The 23,355-nt window shown below is 51.7% G+C and overlaps 52 non-coding genes across 52 annotated transcripts; 29 read left to right on the top strand and 23 right to left on the bottom strand.

The window, feature by feature from the left end:
- Positions 1–195: 195 nt before the first annotated feature.
- Positions 196–269, bottom strand: trnan-guu (transfer RNA asparagine (anticodon GUU)). The gene has a single exon. It is a non-coding gene; the product is annotated as a tRNA-Asn (tRNA).
- A 113-nt stretch (positions 270–382) lies between these two features.
- trnak-cuu (transfer RNA lysine (anticodon CUU)) lies at positions 383–455 on the top strand. Its single transcript has one exon. It is a non-coding gene; the product is annotated as a tRNA-Lys (tRNA).
- A 399-nt stretch (positions 456–854) lies between these two features.
- Positions 855–926, bottom strand: trnae-cuc (transfer RNA glutamic acid (anticodon CUC)). Its single transcript has one exon. It is a non-coding gene; the product is annotated as a tRNA-Glu (tRNA).
- Positions 927–1,176: 250 nt separating this feature from the next.
- Positions 1,177–1,248, top strand: trnac-gca (transfer RNA cysteine (anticodon GCA)). Its single transcript has one exon. It is a non-coding gene; the product is annotated as a tRNA-Cys (tRNA).
- Positions 1,249–1,807: 559 nt separating this feature from the next.
- Positions 1,808–1,881, bottom strand: trnan-guu (transfer RNA asparagine (anticodon GUU)). Its single transcript has one exon. It is a non-coding gene; the product is annotated as a tRNA-Asn (tRNA).
- Positions 1,882–1,994: 113 nt separating this feature from the next.
- Positions 1,995–2,067, top strand: trnak-cuu (transfer RNA lysine (anticodon CUU)). The gene has a single exon. It is a non-coding gene; the product is annotated as a tRNA-Lys (tRNA).
- Positions 2,068–2,469: 402 nt separating this feature from the next.
- On the bottom strand, positions 2,470–2,541 carry trnae-cuc (transfer RNA glutamic acid (anticodon CUC)). Its single transcript has one exon. It is a non-coding gene; the product is annotated as a tRNA-Glu (tRNA).
- A 250-nt stretch (positions 2,542–2,791) lies between these two features.
- Positions 2,792–2,863, top strand: trnac-gca (transfer RNA cysteine (anticodon GCA)). The gene has a single exon. It is a non-coding gene; the product is annotated as a tRNA-Cys (tRNA).
- Positions 2,864–3,422: 559 nt separating this feature from the next.
- trnan-guu (transfer RNA asparagine (anticodon GUU)) lies at positions 3,423–3,496 on the bottom strand. The gene has a single exon. It is a non-coding gene; the product is annotated as a tRNA-Asn (tRNA).
- A 113-nt stretch (positions 3,497–3,609) lies between these two features.
- trnak-cuu (transfer RNA lysine (anticodon CUU)) lies at positions 3,610–3,682 on the top strand. Its single transcript has one exon. It is a non-coding gene; the product is annotated as a tRNA-Lys (tRNA).
- A 398-nt stretch (positions 3,683–4,080) lies between these two features.
- Positions 4,081–4,152, bottom strand: trnae-cuc (transfer RNA glutamic acid (anticodon CUC)). Its single transcript has one exon. It is a non-coding gene; the product is annotated as a tRNA-Glu (tRNA).
- A 250-nt stretch (positions 4,153–4,402) lies between these two features.
- trnac-gca (transfer RNA cysteine (anticodon GCA)) lies at positions 4,403–4,474 on the top strand. The gene has a single exon. It is a non-coding gene; the product is annotated as a tRNA-Cys (tRNA).
- Positions 4,475–5,033: 559 nt separating this feature from the next.
- trnan-guu (transfer RNA asparagine (anticodon GUU)) lies at positions 5,034–5,107 on the bottom strand. The gene has a single exon. It is a non-coding gene; the product is annotated as a tRNA-Asn (tRNA).
- A 113-nt stretch (positions 5,108–5,220) lies between these two features.
- Positions 5,221–5,293, top strand: trnak-cuu (transfer RNA lysine (anticodon CUU)). The gene has a single exon. It is a non-coding gene; the product is annotated as a tRNA-Lys (tRNA).
- A 396-nt stretch (positions 5,294–5,689) lies between these two features.
- On the bottom strand, positions 5,690–5,761 carry trnae-cuc (transfer RNA glutamic acid (anticodon CUC)). The gene has a single exon. It is a non-coding gene; the product is annotated as a tRNA-Glu (tRNA).
- A 250-nt stretch (positions 5,762–6,011) lies between these two features.
- On the top strand, positions 6,012–6,083 carry trnac-gca (transfer RNA cysteine (anticodon GCA)). The gene has a single exon. It is a non-coding gene; the product is annotated as a tRNA-Cys (tRNA).
- Positions 6,084–6,642: 559 nt separating this feature from the next.
- On the bottom strand, positions 6,643–6,716 carry trnan-guu (transfer RNA asparagine (anticodon GUU)). The gene has a single exon. It is a non-coding gene; the product is annotated as a tRNA-Asn (tRNA).
- A 113-nt stretch (positions 6,717–6,829) lies between these two features.
- On the top strand, positions 6,830–6,902 carry trnak-cuu (transfer RNA lysine (anticodon CUU)). Its single transcript has one exon. It is a non-coding gene; the product is annotated as a tRNA-Lys (tRNA).
- Positions 6,903–7,624: 722 nt separating this feature from the next.
- On the top strand, positions 7,625–7,696 carry trnac-gca (transfer RNA cysteine (anticodon GCA)). Its single transcript has one exon. It is a non-coding gene; the product is annotated as a tRNA-Cys (tRNA).
- Positions 7,697–8,255: 559 nt separating this feature from the next.
- trnan-guu (transfer RNA asparagine (anticodon GUU)) lies at positions 8,256–8,329 on the bottom strand. The gene has a single exon. It is a non-coding gene; the product is annotated as a tRNA-Asn (tRNA).
- A 113-nt stretch (positions 8,330–8,442) lies between these two features.
- Positions 8,443–8,515, top strand: trnak-cuu (transfer RNA lysine (anticodon CUU)). Its single transcript has one exon. It is a non-coding gene; the product is annotated as a tRNA-Lys (tRNA).
- Positions 8,516–9,232: 717 nt separating this feature from the next.
- Positions 9,233–9,304, top strand: trnac-gca (transfer RNA cysteine (anticodon GCA)). Its single transcript has one exon. It is a non-coding gene; the product is annotated as a tRNA-Cys (tRNA).
- Positions 9,305–9,863: 559 nt separating this feature from the next.
- On the bottom strand, positions 9,864–9,937 carry trnan-guu (transfer RNA asparagine (anticodon GUU)). The gene has a single exon. It is a non-coding gene; the product is annotated as a tRNA-Asn (tRNA).
- Positions 9,938–10,050: 113 nt separating this feature from the next.
- trnak-cuu (transfer RNA lysine (anticodon CUU)) lies at positions 10,051–10,123 on the top strand. Its single transcript has one exon. It is a non-coding gene; the product is annotated as a tRNA-Lys (tRNA).
- Positions 10,124–10,518: 395 nt separating this feature from the next.
- On the bottom strand, positions 10,519–10,590 carry trnae-cuc (transfer RNA glutamic acid (anticodon CUC)). Its single transcript has one exon. It is a non-coding gene; the product is annotated as a tRNA-Glu (tRNA).
- Positions 10,591–10,840: 250 nt separating this feature from the next.
- trnac-gca (transfer RNA cysteine (anticodon GCA)) lies at positions 10,841–10,912 on the top strand. The gene has a single exon. It is a non-coding gene; the product is annotated as a tRNA-Cys (tRNA).
- A 559-nt stretch (positions 10,913–11,471) lies between these two features.
- On the bottom strand, positions 11,472–11,545 carry trnan-guu (transfer RNA asparagine (anticodon GUU)). Its single transcript has one exon. It is a non-coding gene; the product is annotated as a tRNA-Asn (tRNA).
- Positions 11,546–11,658: 113 nt separating this feature from the next.
- trnak-cuu (transfer RNA lysine (anticodon CUU)) lies at positions 11,659–11,731 on the top strand. Its single transcript has one exon. It is a non-coding gene; the product is annotated as a tRNA-Lys (tRNA).
- Positions 11,732–12,124: 393 nt separating this feature from the next.
- trnae-cuc (transfer RNA glutamic acid (anticodon CUC)) lies at positions 12,125–12,196 on the bottom strand. Its single transcript has one exon. It is a non-coding gene; the product is annotated as a tRNA-Glu (tRNA).
- Positions 12,197–12,446: 250 nt separating this feature from the next.
- On the top strand, positions 12,447–12,518 carry trnac-gca (transfer RNA cysteine (anticodon GCA)). The gene has a single exon. It is a non-coding gene; the product is annotated as a tRNA-Cys (tRNA).
- Positions 12,519–13,077: 559 nt separating this feature from the next.
- Positions 13,078–13,151, bottom strand: trnan-guu (transfer RNA asparagine (anticodon GUU)). The gene has a single exon. It is a non-coding gene; the product is annotated as a tRNA-Asn (tRNA).
- Positions 13,152–13,264: 113 nt separating this feature from the next.
- On the top strand, positions 13,265–13,337 carry trnak-cuu (transfer RNA lysine (anticodon CUU)). The gene has a single exon. It is a non-coding gene; the product is annotated as a tRNA-Lys (tRNA).
- Positions 13,338–14,058: 721 nt separating this feature from the next.
- On the top strand, positions 14,059–14,130 carry trnac-gca (transfer RNA cysteine (anticodon GCA)). The gene has a single exon. It is a non-coding gene; the product is annotated as a tRNA-Cys (tRNA).
- Positions 14,131–14,689: 559 nt separating this feature from the next.
- On the bottom strand, positions 14,690–14,763 carry trnan-guu (transfer RNA asparagine (anticodon GUU)). The gene has a single exon. It is a non-coding gene; the product is annotated as a tRNA-Asn (tRNA).
- A 113-nt stretch (positions 14,764–14,876) lies between these two features.
- Positions 14,877–14,949, top strand: trnak-cuu (transfer RNA lysine (anticodon CUU)). The gene has a single exon. It is a non-coding gene; the product is annotated as a tRNA-Lys (tRNA).
- Positions 14,950–15,339: 390 nt separating this feature from the next.
- On the bottom strand, positions 15,340–15,411 carry trnae-cuc (transfer RNA glutamic acid (anticodon CUC)). Its single transcript has one exon. It is a non-coding gene; the product is annotated as a tRNA-Glu (tRNA).
- A 250-nt stretch (positions 15,412–15,661) lies between these two features.
- Positions 15,662–15,733, top strand: trnac-gca (transfer RNA cysteine (anticodon GCA)). Its single transcript has one exon. It is a non-coding gene; the product is annotated as a tRNA-Cys (tRNA).
- Positions 15,734–16,479: 746 nt separating this feature from the next.
- On the top strand, positions 16,480–16,552 carry trnak-cuu (transfer RNA lysine (anticodon CUU)). Its single transcript has one exon. It is a non-coding gene; the product is annotated as a tRNA-Lys (tRNA).
- A 393-nt stretch (positions 16,553–16,945) lies between these two features.
- On the bottom strand, positions 16,946–17,017 carry trnae-cuc (transfer RNA glutamic acid (anticodon CUC)). The gene has a single exon. It is a non-coding gene; the product is annotated as a tRNA-Glu (tRNA).
- A 250-nt stretch (positions 17,018–17,267) lies between these two features.
- Positions 17,268–17,339, top strand: trnac-gca (transfer RNA cysteine (anticodon GCA)). Its single transcript has one exon. It is a non-coding gene; the product is annotated as a tRNA-Cys (tRNA).
- A 559-nt stretch (positions 17,340–17,898) lies between these two features.
- Positions 17,899–17,972, bottom strand: trnan-guu (transfer RNA asparagine (anticodon GUU)). The gene has a single exon. It is a non-coding gene; the product is annotated as a tRNA-Asn (tRNA).
- A 113-nt stretch (positions 17,973–18,085) lies between these two features.
- trnak-cuu (transfer RNA lysine (anticodon CUU)) lies at positions 18,086–18,158 on the top strand. The gene has a single exon. It is a non-coding gene; the product is annotated as a tRNA-Lys (tRNA).
- Positions 18,159–18,877: 719 nt separating this feature from the next.
- trnac-gca (transfer RNA cysteine (anticodon GCA)) lies at positions 18,878–18,949 on the top strand. Its single transcript has one exon. It is a non-coding gene; the product is annotated as a tRNA-Cys (tRNA).
- A 559-nt stretch (positions 18,950–19,508) lies between these two features.
- trnan-guu (transfer RNA asparagine (anticodon GUU)) lies at positions 19,509–19,582 on the bottom strand. The gene has a single exon. It is a non-coding gene; the product is annotated as a tRNA-Asn (tRNA).
- Positions 19,583–19,695: 113 nt separating this feature from the next.
- trnak-cuu (transfer RNA lysine (anticodon CUU)) lies at positions 19,696–19,768 on the top strand. Its single transcript has one exon. It is a non-coding gene; the product is annotated as a tRNA-Lys (tRNA).
- Positions 19,769–20,162: 394 nt separating this feature from the next.
- On the bottom strand, positions 20,163–20,234 carry trnae-cuc (transfer RNA glutamic acid (anticodon CUC)). Its single transcript has one exon. It is a non-coding gene; the product is annotated as a tRNA-Glu (tRNA).
- Positions 20,235–20,484: 250 nt separating this feature from the next.
- Positions 20,485–20,556, top strand: trnac-gca (transfer RNA cysteine (anticodon GCA)). The gene has a single exon. It is a non-coding gene; the product is annotated as a tRNA-Cys (tRNA).
- Positions 20,557–21,115: 559 nt separating this feature from the next.
- Positions 21,116–21,189, bottom strand: trnan-guu (transfer RNA asparagine (anticodon GUU)). Its single transcript has one exon. It is a non-coding gene; the product is annotated as a tRNA-Asn (tRNA).
- A 113-nt stretch (positions 21,190–21,302) lies between these two features.
- Positions 21,303–21,375, top strand: trnak-cuu (transfer RNA lysine (anticodon CUU)). The gene has a single exon. It is a non-coding gene; the product is annotated as a tRNA-Lys (tRNA).
- Positions 21,376–22,097: 722 nt separating this feature from the next.
- Positions 22,098–22,169, top strand: trnac-gca (transfer RNA cysteine (anticodon GCA)). The gene has a single exon. It is a non-coding gene; the product is annotated as a tRNA-Cys (tRNA).
- Positions 22,170–22,728: 559 nt separating this feature from the next.
- trnan-guu (transfer RNA asparagine (anticodon GUU)) lies at positions 22,729–22,802 on the bottom strand. The gene has a single exon. It is a non-coding gene; the product is annotated as a tRNA-Asn (tRNA).
- A 113-nt stretch (positions 22,803–22,915) lies between these two features.
- trnak-cuu (transfer RNA lysine (anticodon CUU)) lies at positions 22,916–22,988 on the top strand. Its single transcript has one exon. It is a non-coding gene; the product is annotated as a tRNA-Lys (tRNA).
- The last annotated feature ends 367 nt before the right edge of the window (positions 22,989–23,355 follow it).

Genomic DNA, 23,355 nt, shown 5'->3' with positions numbered 1-23,355 from the left:
GTGCAAAATTGTTTTAGTTGATTCACAGCGATATTCTTTTTTTGAGAGGCAAACTATAAAGAAAGCAAAGAGACTAACAAGTCTGGTAAAACTCTGATATTGCATGCTAGGATAATAGAGAAATAATGCAACGCACCATAAAGGGAGACTGATGGAGAGATCATCCGCTTCAAGTCAGAGAGGAAAAAGAGAGCACGTCCTCGGGTGGGTTTGAACCACCAACCTCTCGGTTAACAGCCGAGCGCGCTAACCGATCGCGCCACGGAGACAGCGAGTACATGAGCACAGCTGTGCTTTATGGGGTTCGGAGTCAGAAGGCACTTCGCAGAGAAGAACCGGTTCAGAAAGTTGCCGGTCCAGAAGCCCCGACATCTGTGTGTTGGCCCGGCTAGCTCAGTCGGTAGAGCATGAGACTCTTAATCTCAGGGTCGTGGGTTCGAGCCCCACGCTGGGCGCTGTCTTCTTGGCGCTTAGAAGCCCATCACCCTCCGAGACGTGAACATGAAGAGTCACGCCGTCAATAAAACTTGATCGTGACTCACTCTGCCTTCTTGTGAGAGGCCAGATAGGACCCGTGGCCTGCGTGGTGAATGCGCTGTGTTCTCCCATGCAAGTGGATGTCCGTGCTGTCGTGCAGCTCACTTGAAAATGCCCTGCTGCTCATTATATTGGCCAGGAGTGAAAAACAGAAGGGTGAGAAGGTAGCTGAGGGCGCGACTGCACTGGGAATGCTGTGAGGGCCTCGTTCAGGTCCCGGAAGTCAGAAGCTGGCCATAAGGGTCACAATGGGAAGTGCAGGGAGAGACAAAAAAAAAAAAAAAAAAAAAAAAAGAAGCCCAGAAAGACCCCCGGACTTCCCTGACCGGGAATCGAACCCGGGCCGTGGCGGTGAGAGCGCCAAATCCTGACCACTAGACCACCAGGGATCCCCCATGACAGTGCTTTGCGCCCTGTCATACAGAAATACTCACAGGTGCCCCTTCAGGTCAGACCTGGCAAAGCCTTCCGTCTTCAGGGCACATTTCGCCTATGTGCCGTACAGCACTGCCCTGTGTCTTAAAGGAGAAGTCGCTTTTTTTTTCATGACTGGGTTACAGCTTAATGCTGCATAAAGAGTAGCCACAGAGTGTGTCAAAGTGGCTTGTGTTTCCACCTCATCTCCTTTGCTCTGCCTGCGGGGGTATAGCTCAGTGGTAGAGCATTTGACTGCAGATCAAGAGGTCCTAGGTTCAAATCCTGGTGCCCCCTGCGCTGGTTCTCCTGAGTGCCGTTCAGGCTGTCCTTCTTGCTGCCAGTATGGCGTTCCTTGCTGGTCCCCTTTGCTTGATGTGAGTGCTGGCAACGTGAAAGAGTGCCAGAGTCTTCCCCCCCAGCACGGTGCACCAAAAGGTGCTACTGGGGACCCATCCGGCGCTATGAAATCTCCCCTCGACGTGCTACACCCCAGCTACGACACGCCCGGAAAGCATTCCGTCTGCGATGCTGTAGAAGTGCATGGCGCTGCGTTTTTTGTGCCATGTATACCACACGCAAATTTGTTGTTGTTTTAGCAGTTTTGGCGCAAGAGTGTTTTTTCCCAGAGACAAAGAAAGAAGAAAGACAAAGTATTTTAGTGCAAAATTGTTTTAGTTGATTCACAGCGATATTCTTTTTTTGAGAGGCAAACTATAAAGAAAGCAAAGAGACTAACAAGTCTGGTAAAACTCTGATATTGCATGCTAGGATAATAGAGAAATAATGCAACGCACCATAAAGGGAGACTGATGGAGAGATCATCCGCTTCAAGTCAGAGAGGAAAAAGAGAGCACGTCCTCAGGTGGGTTTGAACCACCAACCTCTCGGTTAACAGCCGAGCGCGCTAACCGATCGCGCCACGGAGACAGCGAGTACATGAGCACAGCTGTGCTTTATGGGGTTCGGAGTCAGAAGGCACTTCGCAGAGAAGAACCGGTTCAGAAAGTTGCCGGTCCAGAAGCCCCGACATCTGTGTGTTGGCCCGGCTAGCTCAGTCGGTAGAGCATGAGACTCTTAATCTCAGGGTCGTGGGTTCGAGCCCCACGCTGGGCGCTGTCTTCTTGGCGCTTAGAAGCCCATCACCCTCCGAGACGTGAACATGAAGAGTCACGCCGTCAATAAAACTTGATCGTGACTCACTCTGCCTTCTTGTGAGAGGCCAGATAGGACCCGTGGCCTGCGTGGTGAATGCGCTGTGTTCTCCCATGCAAGTGGATGTCCGTGCTGTCGTGCAGCTCACTTGAAAATGCCCTGCTGCTCATTATATTGGCCAGGAGTGAAAAACAGAAGGGTGAGAAGGTAGCTGAGGGCGCGACTGCACTGGGAATGCTGTGAGGGCCTCGTTCAGGTCCCGGAAGTCAGAAGCTGGCCGTAAGGGTCACAATGGGAAGTGCAGGGAGAGACAAAAAAAAAAAAAAAAAAAAAAAAAAAAGAAGCCCAGAAAGACCCCCGGACTTCCCTGACCGGGAATCGAACCCGGGCCGTGGCGGTGAGAGCGCCAAATCCTGACCACTAGACCACCAGGGATCCCCCATGACAGTGCTTTGCGCCCTGTCATACAGAAATACTCACAGGTGCCCCTTCAGGTCAGACCTGGCAAAGCCTTCCGTCTTCAGGGCACATTTCGCCTATGTGCCGTACAGCACTGCCCTGTGTCTTAAAGGAGAAGTCGCTTTTTTTTTCATGACTGGGTTACAGCTTAATGCTGCATAAAGAGTAGCCACAGAGTGTGTCAAAGTGGCTTGTGTTTCCACCTCATCTCCTTTGCTCTGCCTGCGGGGGTATAGCTCAGTGGTAGAGCATTTGACTGCAGATCAAGAGGTCCTAGGTTCAAATCCTGGTGCCCCCTGCGCTGGTTCTCCTGAGTGCCGTTCAGGCTGTGCTTCTTGCTGCCAGTATGGCGTTCCTTGCTGGTCCCCTTTGCTTGATGTGAGTGCTGGCAACGTGAAAGAGTGCCAGAGTCTTCCCCCCCAGCACGGTGCACCAAAAGGTGCTACTGGGGACCCATCCGGCGCTATGAAATCTCCCCTCGACGTGCTACACCCCAGCTACGACACGCCCGGAAAGCATTCCGTCTGCGATGCTGTAGAAGTGCATGGCGCTGCGTTTTTTGTGCCATGTATACCACACGCAAATTTGTTGTTGTTTTAGCAGTTTTGGCGCAAGAGTGTTTTTTCCCAGAGACAAAGAAAGAAGAAAGACAAAGTATTTTAGTGCAAAATTGTTTTAGTTGATTCACAGCGATATTCTTTTTTTGAGAGGCAAACTATAAAGAAAGCAAAGAGACTAACAAGTCTGGTAAAACTCTGATATTGCATGCTAGGATAATAGAGAAATAATGCAACGCACCATAAAGGGAGACTGATGGAGAGATCATCCGCTTCAAGTCAGAGAGGAAAAAGAGAGCACGTCCTCGGGTGGGTTTGAACCACCAACCTCTCGGTTAACAGCCGAGCGCGCTAACCGATCGCGCCACGGAGACAGCGAGTACATGAGCACAGCTGTGCTTTATGGGGTTCGGAGTCAGAAGGCACTTCGCAGAGAAGAACCGGTTCAGAAAGTTGCCGGTCCAGAAGCCCCGACATCTGTGTGTTGGCCCGGCTAGCTCAGTCGGTAGAGCATGAGACTCTTAATCTCAGGGTCGTGGGTTCGAGCCCCACGCTGGGCGCTGTCTTCTTGGCGCTTAGAAGCCCATCACCCTCCGAGACGTGAACATGAAGAGTCACGCCGTCAATAAAACTTGATCGTGACTCACTCTGCCTTCTTGTGAGAGGCCAGATAGGACCCGTGGCCTGCGTGGTGAATGCGCTGTGTTCTCCCATGCAAGTGGATGTCCGTGCTGTCGTGCAGCTCACTTGAAAATGCCCTGCTGCTCATTATATTGGCCAGGAGTGAAAAACAGAAGGGTGAGAAGGTAGCTGAGGGCGCGACTGCACTGGGAATGCTGTGAGGGCCTCGTTCAGGTCCCGGAAGTCAGAAGCTGGCCATAAGGGTCACAATGGGAAGTGCAGGGAGAGACAAAAAAAAAAAAAAAAAAAAAAAAGAAGCCCAGAAAGACCCCCGGACTTCCCTGACCGGGAATCGAACCCGGGCCGTGGCGGTGAGAGCGCCAAATCCTGACCACTAGACCACCAGGGATCCCCCATGACAGTGCTTTGCGCCCTGTCATACAGAAATACTCACAGGTGCCCCTTCAGGTCAGACCTGGCAAAGCCTTCCGTCTTCAGGGCACATTTCGCCTATGTGCCGTACAGCACTGCCCTGTGTCTTAAAGGAGAAGTCGCTTTTTTTTTCATGACTGGGTTACAGCTTAATGCTGCATAAAGAGTAGCCACAGAGTGTGTCAAAGTGGCTTGTGTTTCCACCTCATCTCCTTTGCTCTGCCTGCGGGGGTATAGCTCAGTGGTAGAGCATTTGACTGCAGATCAAGAGGTCCTAGGTTCAAATCCTGGTGCCCCCTGCGCTGGTTCTCCTGAGTGCCGTTCAGGCTGTCCTTCTTGCTGCCAGTATGGCGTTCCTTGCTGGTCCCCTTTGCTTGATGTGAGTGCTGGCAACGTGAAAGAGTGCCAGAGTCTTCCCCCCCAGCACGGTGCACCAAAAGGTGCTACTGGGGACCCATCCGGCGCTATGAAATCTCCCCTCGACGTGCTACACCCCAGCTACGACACGCCCGGAAAGCATTCCGTCTGCGATGCTGTAGAAGTGCATGGCGCTGCGTTTTTTATGCCATGTATACCACACGCAAATTTGTTGTTGTTTTAGCAGTTTTGGCGCAAGAGTGTTTTTTCCCAGAGACAAAGAAAGAAGAAAGACAAAGTATTTTAGTGCAAAATTGTTTTAGTTGATTCACAGCGATATTCTTTTTTTGAGAGGCAAACTATAAAGAAAGCAAAGAGACTAACAAGTCTGGTAAAACTCTGATATTGCATGCTAGGATAATAGAGAAATAATGCAACGCACCATAAAGGGAGACTGATGGAGAGATCATCCGCTTCAAGTCAGAGAGGAAAAAGAGAGCACGTCCTCGGGTGGGTTTGAACCACCAACCTCTCGGTTAACAGCCGAGCGCGCTAACCGATCGCGCTACGGAGACTGCGAGTACATGAGCACAGCTGTGCTTTATGGGGTTCGGAGTCAGAAGGCACTTCGCAGAGAAGAACCGGTTCAGAAAGTTGCCGGTCCAGAAGCCCCGACATCTGTGTGTTGGCCTGGCTAGCTCAGTCGGTAGAGCATGAGACTCTTAATCTCAGGGTTGTGGGTTCGAGCCCCATGCTGGGCGCTGTCTTCTTGGCGCTTAGAAGCCCATCACCCTCCGAGACGTGAACATGAAGAGTCACGCCGTCAATAAAACTTGATCGTGACTCACTCTGCCTTCTTGTGAGAGGCCAGATAGGACCCGTGGCCTGCGTGGTGAATGCGCTGTGTTCTCCCATGCAAGTGGATGTCCGTGCTGTCGTGCAGCTCACTTGAAAATGCCCTGCTGCTCATTATATTGGCCAGGAGTGAAAAACAGAAGGGTGAGAAGGTAGCTGAGGGCGCGACTGCACTGGGAATGCTGTGAGGGCCTCGTTCAGGTCCCGGAAGTCAGAAGCTGGCCGTAAGGGTCACAATGGGAAGTGCAGGGAGAGACAAAAAAAAAAAAAAAAAAAAAAGAAGCCCAGAAAGACCCCCGGACTTCCCTGACCGGGAATCGAACCCGGGCCGTGGCGGTGAGAGCGCCAAATCCTGACCACTAGACCACCAGGGATCCCCCATTACAGTGCTTTGCGCCCTGTCATACAGAAATACTCACAGGTGCCCCTTCAGGTCAGACCTGGCAAAGCCTTCCGTCTTCAGGGCACATTTCGCCTATGTGCCGTACAGCACTGCCCTGTGTCTTAAAGGAGAAGTCGCTTTTTTTTTCATGACTGGGTTACAGCTTAATGCTGCATAAAGAGTAGCCACAGAGTGTGTCAAAGTGGCTTGTGTTTCCACCTCATCTCCTTTGCTCTGCCTGCGGGGGTATAGCTCAGTGGTAGAGCATTTGACTGCAGATCAAGAGGTCCTAGGTTCAAATCCTGGTGCCCCCTGCGCTGGTTCTCCTGAGTGCCGTTCAGGCTGTGCTTCTTGCTGCCAGTATGGCGTTCCTTGCTGGTCCCCTTTGCTTGATGTGAGTGCTGGCAACGTGAAAGAGTGCCAGAGTCTTCCCCCCCAGCACGGTGCACCAAAAGGTGCTACTGGGGACCCATCCGGCGCTATGAAATCTCCCCTCGACGTGCTACACCCCAGCTACGACACGCCCGGAAAGCATTCCGTCTGCGATGCTGTAGAAGTGCATGGCGCTGCGTTTTTTATGCCATGTATACCACACGCAAATTTGTTGTTGTTCTAGCAGTTTTGGCGCAAGAGTGTTTTTTCCCAGAGACAAAGAAAGAAGAAAGACAAAGTATTTTAGTGCAAAATTGTTTTAGTTGATTCACAGCGATATTCTTTTTTTGAGAGGCAAACTATAAAGAAAGCAAAGAGACTAACAAGTCTGGTAAAACTCTGATATTGCATGCTAGGATAATAGAGAAATAATGCAACGCACCATAAAGGGAGACTGATGGAGAGATCATCCGCTTCAAGTCAGAGAGGAAAAAGAGAGCACGTCCTCGGGTGGGTTTGAACCACCAACCTCTCGGTTAACAGCCGAGCGCGCTAACCGATCGCGCCACGGAGACAGCGAGTACATGAGCACAGCTGTGCTTTATGGGGTTCGGAGTCAGAAGGCACTTCGCAGAGAAGAACCGGTTCAGAAAGTTGCCGGTCCAGAAGCCCCGACATCTGTGTGTTGGCCCGGCTAGCTCAGTCGGTAGAGCATGAGACTCTTAATCTCAGGGTCGTGGGTTCGAGCCCCACGCTGGGCGCTGTCTTCTTGGCGCTTAGAAGCCCATCACCCTCCGAGACGTGAACATGAAGAGTCACGCCGTCAATAAAACTTGATCGTGACTCACTCTGCCTTCTTGTGAGAGGCCAGATAGGACCCGTGGCCTGCGTGGTGAATGCGCTGTGTTCTCCCATGCAAGTGGATGTCCGTGCTGTCGTGCAGCTCACTTGAAAATGCCCTGCTGCTCATTATATTGGCCAGGAGTGAAAAACAGAAGGGTGAGAAGGTAGCTGAGGGCGCGACTGCACTGGGAATGCTGTGAGGGCCTCGTTCAGGTCCCGGAAGTCAGAAGCTGGCCATAAGGGTCACAATGGGAAGTGCAGGGAGAGACAAAAAAAAAAAAAAAAAAAAAAAAAAGAAGCCCAGAAAGACCCCCGGACTTCCCTGACCGGGAATCGAACCCGTGCCGTGGCGGTGAGAGCGCCAAATCCTGACCACTAGACCACCAGGGATCCCCCATGACAGTGCTTTGCGCCCTGTCATACAGAAATACTCACAGGTGCCCCTTCAGGTCAGACCTGGCAAAGCCTTCCGTCTTCAGGGCACATTTCGCCTATGTGCCGTACAGCACTGCCCTGTGTCTTAAAGGAGAAGTCGCTTTTTTTTTCATGACTGGGTTACAGCTTAATGCTGCATAAAGAGTAGCCACAGAGTGTGTCAAAGTGGCTTGTGTTTCCACCTCATCTCCTTTGCTCTGCCTGCGGGGGTATAGCTCAGTGGTAGAGCATTTGACTGCAGATCAAGAGGTCCTAGGTTCAAATCCTGGTGCCCCCTGCGCTGGTTCTCCTGAGTGCCGTTCAGGCTGTCCTTCTTGCTGCCAGTATGGCGTTCCTTGCTGGTCCCCTTTGCTTGATGTGAGTGCTGGCAACGTGAAAGAGTGCCAGAGTCTTCCCCCCCAGCACGGTGCACCAAAAGGTGCTACTGGGGACCCATCCGGCGCTATGAAATCTCCCCTCGACGTGCTACACCCCAGCTACGACACGCCCGGAAAGCATTCCGTCTGCGATGCTGTAGAAGTGCATGGCGCTGCGTTTTTTATGCCATGTATACCACACGCAAATTTGTTGTTGTTTTAGCAGTTTTGGCGCAAGAGTGTTTTTTCCCAGAGACAAAGAAAGAAGAAAGACAAAGTATTTTAGTGCAAAATTGTTTTAGTTGATTCACAGCGATATTCTTTTTTTGAGAGGCAAACTATAAAGAAAGCAAAGAGACTAACAAGTCTGGTAAAACTCTGATATTGCATGCTAGGATAATAGAGAAATAATGCAACGCACCATAAAGGGAGACTGATGGAGAGATCATCCGCTTCAAGTCAGAGAGGAAAAAGAGAGCACGTCCTCGGGTGGGTTTGAACCACCAACCTCTCGGTTAACAGCCGAGCGCGCTAACCGATCGCGCTACGGAGACTGCGAGTACATGAGCACAGCTGTGCTTTATGGGGTTCGGAGTCAGAAGGCACTTCGCAGAGAAGAACCGGTTCAGAAAGTTGCCGGTCCAGAAGCCCCGACATCTGTGTGTTGGCCTGGCTAGCTCAGTCGGTAGAGCATGAGACTCTTAATCTCAGGGTTGTGGGTTCGAGCCCCATGCTGGGCGCTGTCTTCTTGGCGCTTAGAAGCCCATCACCCTCCGAGACGTGAACATGAAGAGTCACGCCGTCAATAAAACTTGATCGTGACTCACTCTGCCTTCTTGTGAGAGGCCAGATAGGACCCGTGGCCTGCGTGGTGAATGCGCTGTGTTCTCCCATGCAAGTGGATGTCCGTGCTGTCGTGCAGCTCACTTGAAAATGCCCTGCTGCTCATTATATTGGCCAGGAGTGAAAAACAGAAGGGTGAGAAGGTAGCTGAGGGCGCGACTGCACTGGGAATGCTGTGAGGGCCTCGTTCAGGTCCCGGAAGTCAGAAGCTGGCCGTAAGGGTCACAATGGGAAGTGCAGGGAGAGACAAAAAAAAAAAAAAAAAAAAAGAAGCCCAGAAAGACCCCCGGACTTCCCTGACCGGGAATTGAACCTGGGCCGTGGCGGTGAGAGCGCCAAATCCTGACCACTAGACCACCAGGGATCCCCCATGACAGTGCTTTGCGCCCTGTCATACAGAAATACTCACAGGTGCCCCTTCAGGTCAGACCTGGCAAAGCCTTCCGTCTTCAGGGCACATTTCGCCTATGTGCCGTACAGCACTGCCCTGTGTCTTAAAGGAGAAGTCGCTTTTTTTTTCATGACTGGGTTACAGCTTAATGCTGCATAAAGAGTAGCCACAGAGTGTGTCAAAGTGGCTTGTGTTTCCACCTCATCTCCTTTGCTCTGCCTGCGGGGGTATAGCTCAGTGGTAGAGCATTTGACTGCAGATCAAGAGGTCCTAGGTTCAAATCCTGGTGCCCCCTGCGCTGGTTCTCCTGAGTGCCGTTCAGGCTGTCCTTCTTGCTGCCAGTATGGCGTTCCTTGCTGGTCCCCTTTGCTTGATGTGAGTGCTGGCAACGTGAAAGAGTGCCAGAGTCTTCCCCCCCAGCACGGTGCACCAAAAGGTGCTACTGGGGACCCATCCGGCGCTATGAAATCTCCCCTCGACGTGCTACACCCCAGCTACGACACGCCCGGAAAGCATTCCGTCTGCGATGCTGTAGAAGTGCATGGCGCTGCGTTTTTTATGCCATGTATACCACACGCAAATTTGTTGTTGTTTTAGCAGTTTTGGCGCAAGAGTGTTTTTTCCCAGAGACAAAGAAAGAAGAAAGACAAAGTATTTTAGTGCAAAATTGTTTTAGTTGATTCACAGCGATATTCTTTTTTTGAGAGGCAAACTATAAAGAAAGCAAAGAGACTAACAAGTCTGGTAAAACTCTGATATTGCATGCTAGGATAATAGAGAAATAATGCAACGCACCATAAAGGGAGACTGATGGAGAGATCATCCGCTTCAAGTCAGAGAGGAAAAAGAGAGCACGTCCTCGGGTGGGTTTGAACCACCAACCTCTCGGTTAACAGCCTAGCGCGCTAACCGATCGCGCCACGGAGACAGCGAGTACATGAGCACAGCTGTGCTTTATGGGGTTCGGAGTCAGAAGGCACTTCGCAGAGAAGAACCGGTTCAGAAAGTTGCCGGTCCAGAAGCCCCGACATCTGTGTGTTGGCCCGGCTAGCTCAGTCGGTAGAGCATGAGACTCTTAATCTCAGGGTCGTGGGTTCGAGCCCCACGCTGGGCGCTGTCTTCTTGGCGCTTAGAAGCCCATCACCCTCCGAGACGTGAACATGAAGAGTCACGCCGTCAATAAAACTTGATCGTGACTCACTCTGCCTTCTTGTGAGAGGCCAGATAGGACCCGTGGCCTGCGTGGTGAATGCGCTGTGTTCTCCCATGCAAGTGGATGTCCGTGCTGTCGTGCAGCTCACTTGAAAATGCCCTGCTGCTCATTATATTGGCCAGGAGTGAAAAACAGAAGGGTGAGAAGGTAGCTGAGGGCGCGACTGCACTGGGAATGCTGTGAGGGCCTCGTTCAGGTCCCGGAAGTCAGAAGCTGGCCGTAAGGGTCACAATGGGAAGTGCAGGGAGAGACAAAAAAAAAAAAAAAAAAAAAGAAGCCCAGAAAGACCCCCGGACTTCCCTGACCGGGAATCGAACCCGGGCCGTGGCGGTGAGAGCGCCAAATCCTGACCACTAGACCACCAGGGATCCCCCATGACAGTGCTTTGCGCCCTGTCATACAGAAATACTCACAGGTGCCCCTTCAGGTCAGACCTGGCAAAGCCTTCCGTCTTCAGGGCACATTTCGCCTATGTGCCGTACAGCACTGCCCTGTGTCTTAAAGGAGAAGTCGCTTTTTTTTTCATGACTGGGTTACAGCTTAATGCTGCATAAAGAGTAGCCACAGAGTGTGTCAAAGTGGCTTGTGTTTCCACCTCATCTCCTTTGCTCTGCCTGCGGGGGTATAGCTCAGTGGTAGAGCATTTGACTGCAGATCAAGAGGTCCTAGGTTCAAATCCTGGTGCCCCCTGCGCTGGTTCTCCTGAGTGCCGTTCAGGCTGTGCTTCTTGCTGCCAGTATGGCGTTCCTTGCTGGTCCCCTTTGCTTGATGTGAGTGCTGGCAACGTGAAAGAGTGCCAGAGTCTTCCCCCCCAGCACGGTGCACCAAAAGGTGCTACTGGGGACCCATCCGGCGCTATGAAATCTCCCCTCGACGTGCTACACCCCAGCTACGACACGCCCGGAAAGCATTCCGTCTGCGATGCTGTAGAAGTGCATGGCGCTGCGTTTTTTATGCCATGTATACCACACGCAAATTTGTTGTTGTTTTAGCAGTTTTGGCGCAAGAGTGTTTTTTCCCAGAGACAAAGAAAGAAGAAAGACAAAGTATTTTAGTGCAAAATTGTTTTAGTTGATTCACAGCGATATTCTTTTTTTGAGAGGCAAACTATAAAGAAAGCAAAGAGACTAACAAGTCTGGTAAAACTCTGATATTGCATGCTAGGATAATAGAGAAATAATGCAACGCACCATAAAGGGAGACTGATGGAGAGATCATCCGCTTCAAGTCAGAGAGGAAAAAGAGAGCACGTCCTCGGGTGGGTTTGAACCACCAACCTCTCGGTTAACAGCCGAGCGCGCTAACCGATCGCGCCACGGAGACAGCGAGTACATGAGCACAGCTGTGCTTTATGGGGTTCGGAGTCAGAAGGCACTTCGCAGAGAAGAACCGGTTCAGAAAGTTGCCGGTCCAGAAGCCCCGACATCTGTGTGTTGGCCCGGCTAGCTCAGTCGGTAGAGCATGAGACTCTTAATCTCAGGGTCGTGGGTTCGAGCCCCACGCTGGGCGCTGTCTTCTTGGCGCTTAGAAGCCCATCACCCTCCGAGACGTGAACATGAAGAGTCACGCCGTCAATAAAACTTGATCGTGACTCACTCTGCCTTCTTGTGAGAGGCCAGATAGGACCCGTGGCCTGCGTGGTGAATGCGCTGTGTTCTCCCATGCAAGTGGATGTCCGTGCTGTCGTGCAGCTCACTTGAAAATGCCCTGCTGCTCATTATATTGGCCAGGAGTGAAAAACAGAAGGGTGAGAAGGTAGCTGAGGGCGCGACTGCACTGGGAATGCTGTGAGGGCCTCGTTCAGGTCCCGGAAGTCAGAAGCTGGCCGTAAGGGTCACAATGGGAAGTGCAGGGAGAGACAAAAAAAAAAAAAAAAAAAGAAGCCCAGAAAGACCCCCGGACTTCCCTGACCGGGAATTGAACCCGGGCCGTGGCGGTGAGAGCGCCAAATCCTGACCACTAGACCACCAGGGATCCCCCATGACAGTGCTTTGCGCCCTGTCATACAGAAATACTCACAGGTGCCCCTTCAGGTCAGACCTGGCAAAGCCTTCCGTCTTCAGGGCACATTTCGCCTATGTGCCGTACAGCACTGCCCTGTGTCTTAAAGGAGAAGTCGCTTTTTATTTCATGACTGGGTTACAGCTTAATGCTGCATAAAGAGTAGCCACAGAGTGTGTCAAAGTGGCTTGTGTTTCCACCTCATCTCCTTTGCTCTGCCTGCGGGGGTATAGCTCAGTGGTAGAGCATTTGACTGCAGATCAAGAGGTCCTAGGTTCAAATCCTGGTGCCCCCTGCGCTGGTTCTCCTGAGTGCCGTTCAGGCTGTCCTTCTTGCTGCCAGTATGGCGTTCCTTGCTGGTCCCCTTTGCTTGATGTGAGTGCTGGCAACGTGAAAGAGTGCCAGAGTCTTCCCCCCCAGCACGGTGCACCAAAAGGTGCTACTGGGGACCCATCCGGCGCTATGAAATCTCCCCTCGACGTGCTACACCCCAGCTACGACACGCCCGGAAAGCATTCCGTCTGCGATGCTGTAGAAGTGCATGGCGCTGCGTTTTTTGTGCCATGTATACCACACGCAAATTTGTTGTTGTTTTAGCAGTTTTGGCGCAAGAGTGTTTTTTCCCAGAGACAAAGAAAGAAGAAAGACAAAGTATTTTAGTGCAAAATTGTTTTAGTTGATTCACAGCGATATTCTTTTTTTGAGAGGCAAACTATAAAGAAAGCAAAGAGACTAACAAGTCTGGTAAAACTCTGATATTGCATGCTAGGATAATAGAGAAATAATGCAACGCACCATAAAGGGAGACTGATGGAGAGATCATCCGCTTCAAGTCAGAGAGGAAAAAGAGAGCACGTCCTCGGGTGGGTTTGAACCACCAACCTCTCGGTTAACAGCCTAGCGCGCTAACCGATCGCGCCACGGAGACAGCGAGTACATGAGCACAGCTGTGCTTTATGGGGTTCGGAGTCAGAAGGCACTTCGCAGAGAAGAACCGGTTCAGAAAGTTGCCGGTCCAGAAGCCCCGACATCTGTGTGTTGGCCCGGCTAGCTCAGTCGGTAGAGCATGAGACTCTTAATCTCAGGGTCGTGGGTTCGAGCCCCACGCTGGGCGCTGTCTTCTTGGCGCTTAGAAGCCCATCACCCTCCGAGACGTGAACATGAAGAGTCACGCCGTCAATAAAACTTGATCGTGACTCACTCTGCCTTCTTGTGAGAGGCCAGATAGGACCCGTGGCCTGCGTGGTGAATGCGCTGTGTTCTCCCATGCAAGTGGATGTCCGTGCTGTCGTGCAGCTCACTTGAAAATGCCCTGCTGCTCATTATATTGGCCAGGAGTGAAAAACAGAAGGGTGAGAAGGTAGCTGAGGGCGCGACTGCACTGGGAATGCTGTGAGGGCCTCGTTCAGGTCCCGGAAGTCAGAAGCTGGCCGTAAGGGTCACAATGGGAAGTGCAGGGAGAGACAAAAAAAAAAAAAAAAAAAAAAAAAGAAGCCCAGAAAGACCCCTGGACTTCCCTGACTGGGAATCGAACCCGGGCCGTGGCGGTGAGAGCGCCAAATCCTGACCACTAGACCACCAGGGATCCCCCATGACAGTGCTTTGCGCCCTGTCATACAGAAATACTCACAGGTGCCCCTTCAGGTCAGACCTGGCAAAGCCTTCCGTCTTCAGGGCACATTTCGCCTATGTGCCGTACAGCACTGCCCTGTGTCTTAAAGGAGAAGTCGCTTTTTTTTTCATGACTGGGTTACAGCTTAATGCTGCATAAAGAGTAGCCACAGAGTGTGTCAAAGTGGCTTGTGTTTCCACCTCATCTCCTTTGCTCTGCCTGCGGGGGTATAGCTCAGTGGTAGAGCATTTGACTGCAGATCAAGAGGTCCTAGGTTCAAATCCTGGTGCCCCCTGCGCTGGTTCTCCTGAGTGCCGTTCAGGCTGTGCTTCTTGCTGCCAGTATGGCGTTCCTTGCTGGTCCCCTTTGCTTGATGTGAGTGCTGGCAACGTGAAAGAGTGCCAGAGTCTTCCCCCCCAGCACGGTGCACCAAAAGGTGCTACTGGGGACCCATCCGGCGCTATGAAATCTCCCCTCGACGTGCTACACCCCAGCTACGACACGCCCGGAAAGCATTCCGTCTGCAATGCTGTAGAAGTGCATGGCGCTGCGTTTTTTGTGCCATGTATACCACACGCAAATTTGTTGTTGTTTTAGCAGTTTTGGCGCAAGAGTGTTTTTTCCCAGAGACAAAGAAAGAAGAAAGACAAAGTATTTTAGTGCAAAATTGTTTTAGTTGATTCACAGCGATATTCTTTTTTTGAGAGGCAAACTATAAAGAAAGCAAAGAGACTAACAAGTCTGGTAAAACTCTGATATTGCATGCTAGGATAATAGAGAAATAATGCAACGCACCATAAAGGGAGACTGATGGAGAGATCATCCGCTTCAAGTCAGAGAGGAAAAAGAGAGCACGTCCTCGGGTGGGTTTGAACCACCAACCTCTCGGTTAACAGCCGAGCGCGCTAACCGATCGCGCTACGGAGACTGCGAGTACATGAGCACAGCTGTGCTTTATGGGGTTCGGAGTCAGAAGGCACTTCGCAGAGAAGAACCGGTTCAGAAAGTTGCCGGTCCAGAAGCCCCGACATCTGTGTGTTGGCCTGGCTAGCTCAGTCGGTAGAGCATGAGACTCTTAATCTCAGGGTTGTGGGTTCGAGCCCCACGCTGGGCGCTGTCTTCTTGGCGCTTAGAAGCCCATCACCCTCCGAGACGTGAACATGAAGAGTCACGCCGTCAATAAAACTTGATCGTGACTCACTCTGCCTTCTTGTGAGAGGCCAGATAGGACCCGTGGCCTGCGTGGTGAATGCGCTGTGTTCTCCCATGCAAGTGGATGTCCGTGCTGTCGTGCAGCTCACTTGAAAATGCCCTGCTGCTCATTATATTGGCCAGGAGTGAAAAACAGAAGGGTGAGAAGGTAGCTGAGGGCGCGACTGCACTGGGAATGCTGTGAGGGCCTCGTTCAGGTCCCGGAAGTCAGAAGCTGGCCGTAAGGGTCACAATGGGAAGTGCAGGGAGAGACAAAAAAAAAAAAAAAAAAAGCCCAGAAAGACCCCCGGACTTCCCTGACCGGGAATCGAACCCGGGCCGTGGCGGTGAGAGCGCCAAATCCTGACCACTAGACCACCAGGGATCCCCCATGACAGTGCTTTGCGCCCTGTCATACAGAAATACTCACAGGTGCCCCTTCAGGTCAGACCTGGCAAAGCCTTCCGTCTTCAGGGCACATTTCGCCTATGTGCCGTACAGCACTGCCCTGTGTCTTAAAGGAGAAGTCGCTTTTTTTTTCATGACTGGGTTACAGCTTAATGCTGCATAAAGAGTAGCCACAGAGTGTGTCAAAGTGGCTTGTGTTTCCACCTCATCTCCTTTGCTCTGCCTGCGGGGGTATAGCTCAGTGGTAGAGCATTTGACTGCAGATCAAGAGGTCCTAGGTTCAAATCCTGGTGCCCCCTGCGCTGGTTCTCCTGAGTGCCGTTCAGGCTGTCCTTCTTGCTGCCAGTATGGCGTTCCTTGCTGGTCCCCTTTGCTTGATGTGAGTGCTGGCAACGTGAAAGAGTGCCAGAGTCTTCCCCCCCAGCACGGTGCACCAAAAGGTGCTACTGGGGACCCATCCGGTGCTATGAAATCTCCCCTCGACGTGCTACACCCCAGCTACGACACGCCCGGAAAGCATTCCGTCTGCGATGCTGTAGAAGTGCATGGCGCTGCGTTTTTTGTGCCATGTATACCACACGCAAATTTGTTGTTGTTTTAGCAGTTTTGGCGCAAGAGTGTTTTTTCCCAGAGACAAAGAAAGAAGAAAGACAAAGTATTTTAGTGCAAAATTGTTTTAGTTGATTCACAGCGATATTCTTTTTTTGAGAGGCAAACTATAAAGAAAGCAAAGAGACTAACAAGTCTGGTAAAACTCTGATATTGCATGCTAGGATAATAGAGAAATAATGCAACGCACCATAAAGGGAGACTGATGGAGAGATCATCCGCTTCAAGTCAGAGAGGAAAAAGAGAGCACGTCCTCGGGTGGGTTTGAACCACCAACCTCTCGGTTAACAGCCTAGCGCGCTAACCGATCGCGCCATGGAGACAGCGAGTACATGAGCACAGCTGTGCTTTATGGGGTTCGGAGTCAGAAGGCACTTCGCAGAGAAGAACCGGTTCAGAAAGTTGCCGGTCCAGAAGCCCTGACATCTGTGTGTTGGCCCGGCTAGCTCAGTCGGTAGAGCATGAGACTCTTAATCTCAGGGTCGTGGGTTCGAGCCCCACGCTGGGCGCTGTCTTCTTGGCGCTTAGAAGCCCATCACCCTCCGAGACGTGAACATGAAGAGTCACGCCGTCAATAAAACTTGATCGTGACTCACTCTGCCTTCTTGTGAGAGGCCAGATAGGACCCGTGGCCTGCGTGGTGAATGCGCTGTGTTCTCCCATGCAAGTGGATGTCCGTGCTGTCGTGCAGCTCACTTGAAAATGCCCTGCTGCTCATTATATTGGCCAGGAGTGAAAAACAGAAGGGTGAGAAGGTAGCTGAGGGCGCGACTGCACTGGGAATGCTGTGAGGGCCTCGTTCAGGTCCCGGAAGTCAGAAGCTGGCCGTAAGGGTCACAATGGGAAGTGCAGGGAGAGACAAAAAAAAAAAAAAAAAAAGAAGCCCAGAAAGACCCCCGGACTTCCCTGACCGGGAATCGAACCCGGGCCGTGGCGGTGAGAGCGCCAAATCCTGACCACTAGACCACCAGGGATCCCCCATGACAGTGCTTTGCGCCCTGTCATACAGAAATACTCACAGGTGCCCCTTCAGGTCAGACCTGGCAAAGCCTTCCGTCTTCAGGGCACATTTCGCCTATGTGCCGTACAGCACTGCCCTGTGTCTTAAAGGAGAAGTCGCTTTTTTTTTCATGACTGGGTTACAGCTTAATGCTGCATAAAGAGTAGCCACAGAGTGTGTCAAAGTGGCTTGTGTTTCCACCTCATCTCCTTTGCTCTGCCTGCGGGGGTATAGCTCAGTGGTAGAGCATTTGACTGCAGATCAAGAGGTCCTAGGTTCAAATCCTGGTGCCCCCTGCGCTGGTTCTCCTGAGTGCCGTTCAGGCTGTCCTTCTTGCTGCCAGTATGGCGTTCCTTGCTGGTCCCCTTTGCTTGATGTGAGTGCTGGCAACGTGAAAGAGTGCCAGAGTCTTCCCCCCCAGCACGGTGCACCAAAAGGTGCTACTGGGGACCCATCCGGCGCTATGAAATCTCCCCTCGACGTGCTACACCCCAGCTACGACACGCCCGGAAAGCATTCCGTCTGCGATGCTGTAGAAGTGCATGGCGCTGCGTTTTTTGTGCCATGTATACCACACGCAAATTTGTTGTTGTTTTAGCAGTTTTGGCGCAAGAGTGTTTTTTCCCAGAGACAAAGAAAGAAGAAAGACAAAGTATTTTAGTGCAAAAATGTTTTAGTTGATTCACAGCGATATTCTTTTTTTGAGAGGCAAACTATAAAGAAAGCAAAGAGACTAACAAGTCTGGTAAAACTCTGATATTGCATGCTAGGATAATAGAGAAATAATGCAACGCACCATAAAGGGAGACTGATGGAGAGATCATCCGCTTCAAGTCAGAGAGGAAAAAGAGAGCACGTCCTCGGGTGGGTTTGAACCACCAACCTCTCGGTTAACAGCCGAGCGCGCTAACCGATCGCGCCACGGAGACAGCGAGTACATGAGCACAGCTGTGCTTTATGGGGTTCGGAGTCAGAAGGCACTTCGCAGAGAAGAACCGGTTCAGAAAGTTGCCGGTCCAGAAGCCCCGACATCTGTGTGTTGGCCCGGCTAGCTCAGTCGGTAGAGCATGAGACTCTTAATCTCAGGGTCGTGGGTTCGAGCCCCACGCTGGGCGCTGTCTTCTTGGCGCTTAGAAGCCCATCACCCTCCGAGACGTGAACATGAAGAGTCACGCCGTCAATAAAACTTGATCGTGACTCACTCTGCCTTCTTGTGAGAGGCCAGATAGGACCCGTGGCCTGCGTGGTGAATGCGCTGTGTTCTCCCATGCAAGTGGATGTCCGTGCTGTCGTGCAGCTCACTTGAAAATGCCCTGCTGCTCATTATATTGGCCAGGAGTGAAAAACAGAAGGGTGAGAAGGTAGCTGAGGGCGCGACTGCACTGGGAATGCTGTGAGGGCCTCGTTCAGGTCCCGGAAGTCAGAAGCTGGCCGTAAGGGTCACAATGGGAAGTGCAGGGAGAGACAAAAAAAAAAAAAAAAAAAAAAAGAAGCCCAGAAAGACCCCTGGACTTCCCTGACCGGGAATCAAACCCGGGCCGTGGCGGTGAGAGCGCCAAATCCTGACCACTAGACCACCAGGGATCCCCCATGACAGTGCTTTGCGCCCTGTCATACAGAAATACTCACAGGTGCCCCTTCAGGTCAGACCTGGCAAAGCCTTCCGTCTTCAGGGCACATTTCGCCTATGTGCCGTACAGCACTGCCCTGTGTCTTAAAGGAGAAGTCGCTTTTTTTTTCATGACTGGGTTACAGCTTAATGCTGCATAAAGAGTAGCCACAGAGTGTGTCAAAGTGGCTTGTGTTTCCACCTCATCTCCTTTGCTCTGCCTGCGGGGGTATAGCTCAGTGGTAGAGCATTTGACTGCAGATCAAGAGGTCCTAGGTTCAAATCCTGGTGCCCCCTGCGCTGGTTCTCCTGAGTGCCGTTCAGGCTGTCCTTCTTGCTGCCAGTATGGCGTTCCTTGCTGGTCCCCTTTGCTTGATGTGAGTGCTGGCAACGTGAAAGAGTGCCAGAGTCTTCCCCCCCAGCACGGTGCACCAAAAGGTGCTACTGGGGACCCATCCGGCGCTATGAAATCTCCCCTCGACGTGCTACACCCCAGCTACGACACGCCCGGAAAGCATTCCGTCTGCGATGATGTAGAAGTGCATGGCGCTGCGTTTTTTGTGCCATGTATACCACACGCAAATTTGTTGTTGTTTTAGCAGTTTTGGCGCAAGAGTGTTTTTTCCCAGAGACAAAGAAAGAAGAAAGACAAAGTATTTTAGTGCAAAATTGTTTTAGTTGATTCACAGCGATATTCTTTTTTTGAGAGGCAAACTATAAAGAAAGCAAAGAGACTAACAAGTCTGGTAAAACTCTGATATTGCATGCTAGGATAATAGAGAAATAATGCAACGCACCATAAAGGGAGACTGATGGAGAGATCATCCGCTTCAAGTCAGAGAGGAAAAAGAGAGCACGTCCTCGGGTGGGTTTGAACCACCAACCTCTCGGTTAACAGCCGAGCGCGCTAACCGATCGCGCCACGGAGACAGCGAGTACATGAGCACAGCTGTGCTTTATGGGGTTCGGAGTCAGAAGGCACTTCGCAGCGAAGAACCGGTTCAGAAAGTTGCCGGTCCAGAAGCCCCGACATCTGTGTGTTGGCCCGGCTAGCTCAGTCGGTAGAGCATGAGACTCTTAATCTCAGGGTCGTGGGTTCGAGCCCCACGCTGGGCGCTGTCTTCTTGGCGCTTAGAAGCCCATCACCCTCCGAGACGTGAACATGAAGAGTCACGCCGTCAATAAAACTTGATCGTGACTCACTCTGCCTTCTTGTGAGAGGCCAGATAGGACCCGTGGCCTGCGTGGTGAATGCGCTGTGTTCTCCCATGCAAGTGGATGTCCGTGCTGTCGTGCAGCTCACTTGAAAATGCCCTGCTGCTCATTATATTGGCCAGGAGTGAAAAACAGAAGGGTGAGAAGGTAGCTGAGGGCGCGACTGCACTGGGAATGCTGTGAGGGCCTCGTTCAGGTCCCGGAAGTCAGAAGCTGGCCGTAAGGGTCACAATGGGAAGTGCAGGGAGAGACAAAAAAAAAAAAAAAAAAAAGAAGCCCAGAAAGACCCCCGGACTTCCCTGACCGGGAATCGAACCCGGGCCGTGGCGGTGAGAGCGCCAAATCCTGACCACTAGACCACCAGGGATCCCCCATGACAGTGCTTTGCGCCCTGTCATACAGAAATACTCACAGGTGCCCCTTCAGGTCAGACCTGGCAAAGCCTTCCGTCTTCAGGGCACATTTCGCCTATGTGCCGTACAGCACTGCCCTGTGTCTTAAAGGAGAAGTCGCTTTTTTTTTCATGACTGGGTTACAGCTTAATGCTGCATAAAGAGTAGCCACAGAGTGTGTCAAAGTGGCTTGTGTTTCCACCTCATCTCCTTTGCTCTGCCTGCGGGGGTATAGCTCAGTGGTAGAGCATTTGACTGCAGATCAAGAGGTCCTAGGTTCAAATCCTGGTGCCCCCTGCGCTGGTTCTCCTGAGTGCCGTTCAGGCTGTCCTTCTTGCTGCCAGTATGGCGTTCCTTGCTGGTCCCCTTTGCTTGATGTGAGTGCTGGCAACGTGAAAGAGTGCCAGAGTCTTCCCCCCCAGCACGGTGCACCAAAAGGTGCTACTGGGGACCCATCCGGCGCTATGAAATCTCCCCTCGACGTGCTACACCCCAGCTACGACACGCCCGGAAAGCATTCCGTCTGCGATGATGTAGAAGTGCATGGCGCTGCGTTTTTTGTGCCATGTATACCACACGCAAATTTGTTGTTGTTTTAGCAGTTTTGGCGCAAGAGTGTTTTTTCCCAGAGACAAAGAAAGAAGAAAGACAAAGTATTTTAGTGCAAAATTGTTTTAGTTGATTCACAGCGATATTCTTTTTTTGAGAGGCAAACTATAAAGAAAGCAAAGAGACTAACAAGTCTGGTAAAACTCTGATATTGCATGCTAGGATAATAGAGAAATAATGCAACGCACCATAAAGGGAGACTGATGGAGAGATCATCCGCTTCAAGTCAGAGAGGAAAAAGAGAGCACGTCCTCGGGTGGGTTTGAACCACCAACCTCTCGGTTAACAGCCGAGCGCGCTAACCGATCGCGCCACGGAGACAGCGAGTACATGAGCACAGCTGTGCTTTATGGGGTTCGGAGTCAGAAGGCACTTCGCAGAGAAGAACCGGTTCAGAAAGTTGCCGGTCCAGAAGCCCCGACATCTGTGTGTTGGCCCGGCTAGCTCAGTCGGTAGAGCATGAGACTCTTAATCTCAGGGTTGTGGGTTCGAGCCCCACGCTGGGCGCTGTCTTCTTGGCGCTTAGAAGCCCATCACCCTCCGAGACGTGAACATGAAGAGTCACGCCGTCAATAAAACTTGATCGTGACTCACTCTGCCTTCTTGTGAGAGGCCAGATAGGACCCGTGGCCTGCGTGGTGAATGCGCTGTGTTCTCCCATGCAAGTGGATGTCCGTGCTGTCGTGCAGCTCACTTGAAAATGCCCTGCTGCTCATTATATTGGCCAGGAGTGAAAAACAGAAGGGTGAGAAGGTAGCTGAGGGCGCGACTGCACTGGGAATGCTGTGAGGGCCTCGTTCAGGTCCCGGAAGTCAGAAGCTGGCCGTAAGGGTCACAATGGGAAGTGCAGGGAGAGACAAAAAAAAAAAAAAAAAAAAAAAAAAGAAGCCCAGAAAGACCCCCGGACTTCCCTGACCGGGAATCGAACCTGGGCCGTGGCGGTGAGAGCGCCAAATCCTGACCACTAGACCACCAGGGATCCCCCATGACAGTGCTTTGCGCCCTGTCATACAGAAATACTCACAGGTGCCCCTTCAGGTCAGACCTGGCAAAGCCTTCCGTCTTCAGGGCACATTTCGCCTATGTGCCGTACAGCACTGCCCTGTGTCTTAAAGGAGAAGTCGCTTTTTTTTTCATGACTGGGTTACAGCTTAATGCTGCATAAAGAGTAGCCACAGAGTGTGTCAAAGTGGCTTGTGTTTCCACCTCATCTCCTTTGCTCTGCCTGCGGGGGTATAGCTCAGTGGTAGAGCATTTGACTGCAGATCAAGAGGTCCTAGGTTCAAATCCTGGTGCCCCCTGCGCTGGTTCTCCTGAGTGCCGTTCAGGCTGTCCTTCTTGCTGCCAGTATGGCGTTCCTTGCTGGTCCCCTTTGCTTGATGTGAGTGCTGGCAACGTGAAAGAGTGCCAGAGTCTTCCCCCCCAGCACGGTGCACCAAAAGGTGCTACTGGGGACCCATCCGGCGCTATGAAATCTCCCCTCGACGTGCTACACCCCAGCTACGACACGCCCGGAAAGCATTCCGTCTGCGATGCTGTAGAAGTGCATGGCGCTGCGTTTTTTGTGCCATGTATACCACACGCAAATTTGTTGTTGTTTTAGCAGTTTTGGCGCAAGAGTGTTTTTTCCCAGAGACAAAGAAAGAAGAAAGACAAAGTATTTTAGTGCAAAATTGTTTTAGTTGATTCACAGCGATATTCTTTTTTTGAGAGGCAAACTATAAAGAAAGCAAAGAGACTAACAAGTCTGGTAAAACTCTGATATTGCATGCTAGGATAATAGAGAAATAATGCAACGCACCATAAAGGGAGACTGATGGAGAGATCATCCGCTTCAAGTCAGAGAGGAAAAAGAGAGCACGTCCTCGGGTGGGTTTGAACCACCAACCTCTCGGTTAACAGCCGAGCGCGCTAACCGATCGCGCCACGGAGACAGCGAGTACATGAGCACAGCTGTGCTTTATGGGGTTCGGAGTCAGAAGGCACTTCGCAGAGAAGAACCGGTTCAGAAAGTTGCCGGTCCAGAAGCCCCGACATCTGTGTGTTGGCCCGGCTAGCTCAGTCGGTAGAGCATGAGACTCTTCATCTCAGGGTCGTGGGTTCGAGCCCCACGCTGGGCGCTGTCTTCTTGGCGCTTAGAAGCCCATCACCCTCCGAGACGTGAACATGAAGAGTCACGCCGTCAATAAAACTTGATCGTGACTCACTCTGCCTTCTTGTGAGAGGCCAGATAGGACCCGTGGCCTGCGTGGTGAATGCGCTGTGTTCTCCCATGCAAGTGGATGTCCGTGCTGTCGTGCAGCTCACTTGAAAATGCCCTGCTGCTCATTATATTGGCCAGGAGTGAAAAACAGAAGGGTGAGAAGGTAGCTGAGGGCGCGACTGCACTGGGAATGCTGTGAGGGCCTCGTTCAGGTCCCGGAAGTCAGAAGCTGGCCGTAAGGGTCACAATGGGAAGTGCAGGGAGAGACAAAAAAAAAAAAAAAA

This window comes from Brienomyrus brachyistius, chromosome 18 (assembly GCF_023856365.1).
Source record: "Brienomyrus brachyistius isolate T26 chromosome 18, BBRACH_0.4, whole genome shotgun sequence".
NCBI classification, from domain to species: domain Eukaryota; kingdom Metazoa; phylum Chordata; class Actinopteri; order Osteoglossiformes; family Mormyridae; genus Brienomyrus; species Brienomyrus brachyistius.
Note: the sequence above shows the minus strand (reverse complement) of the source record. Positions and strands in the feature narration are given on the sequence as shown.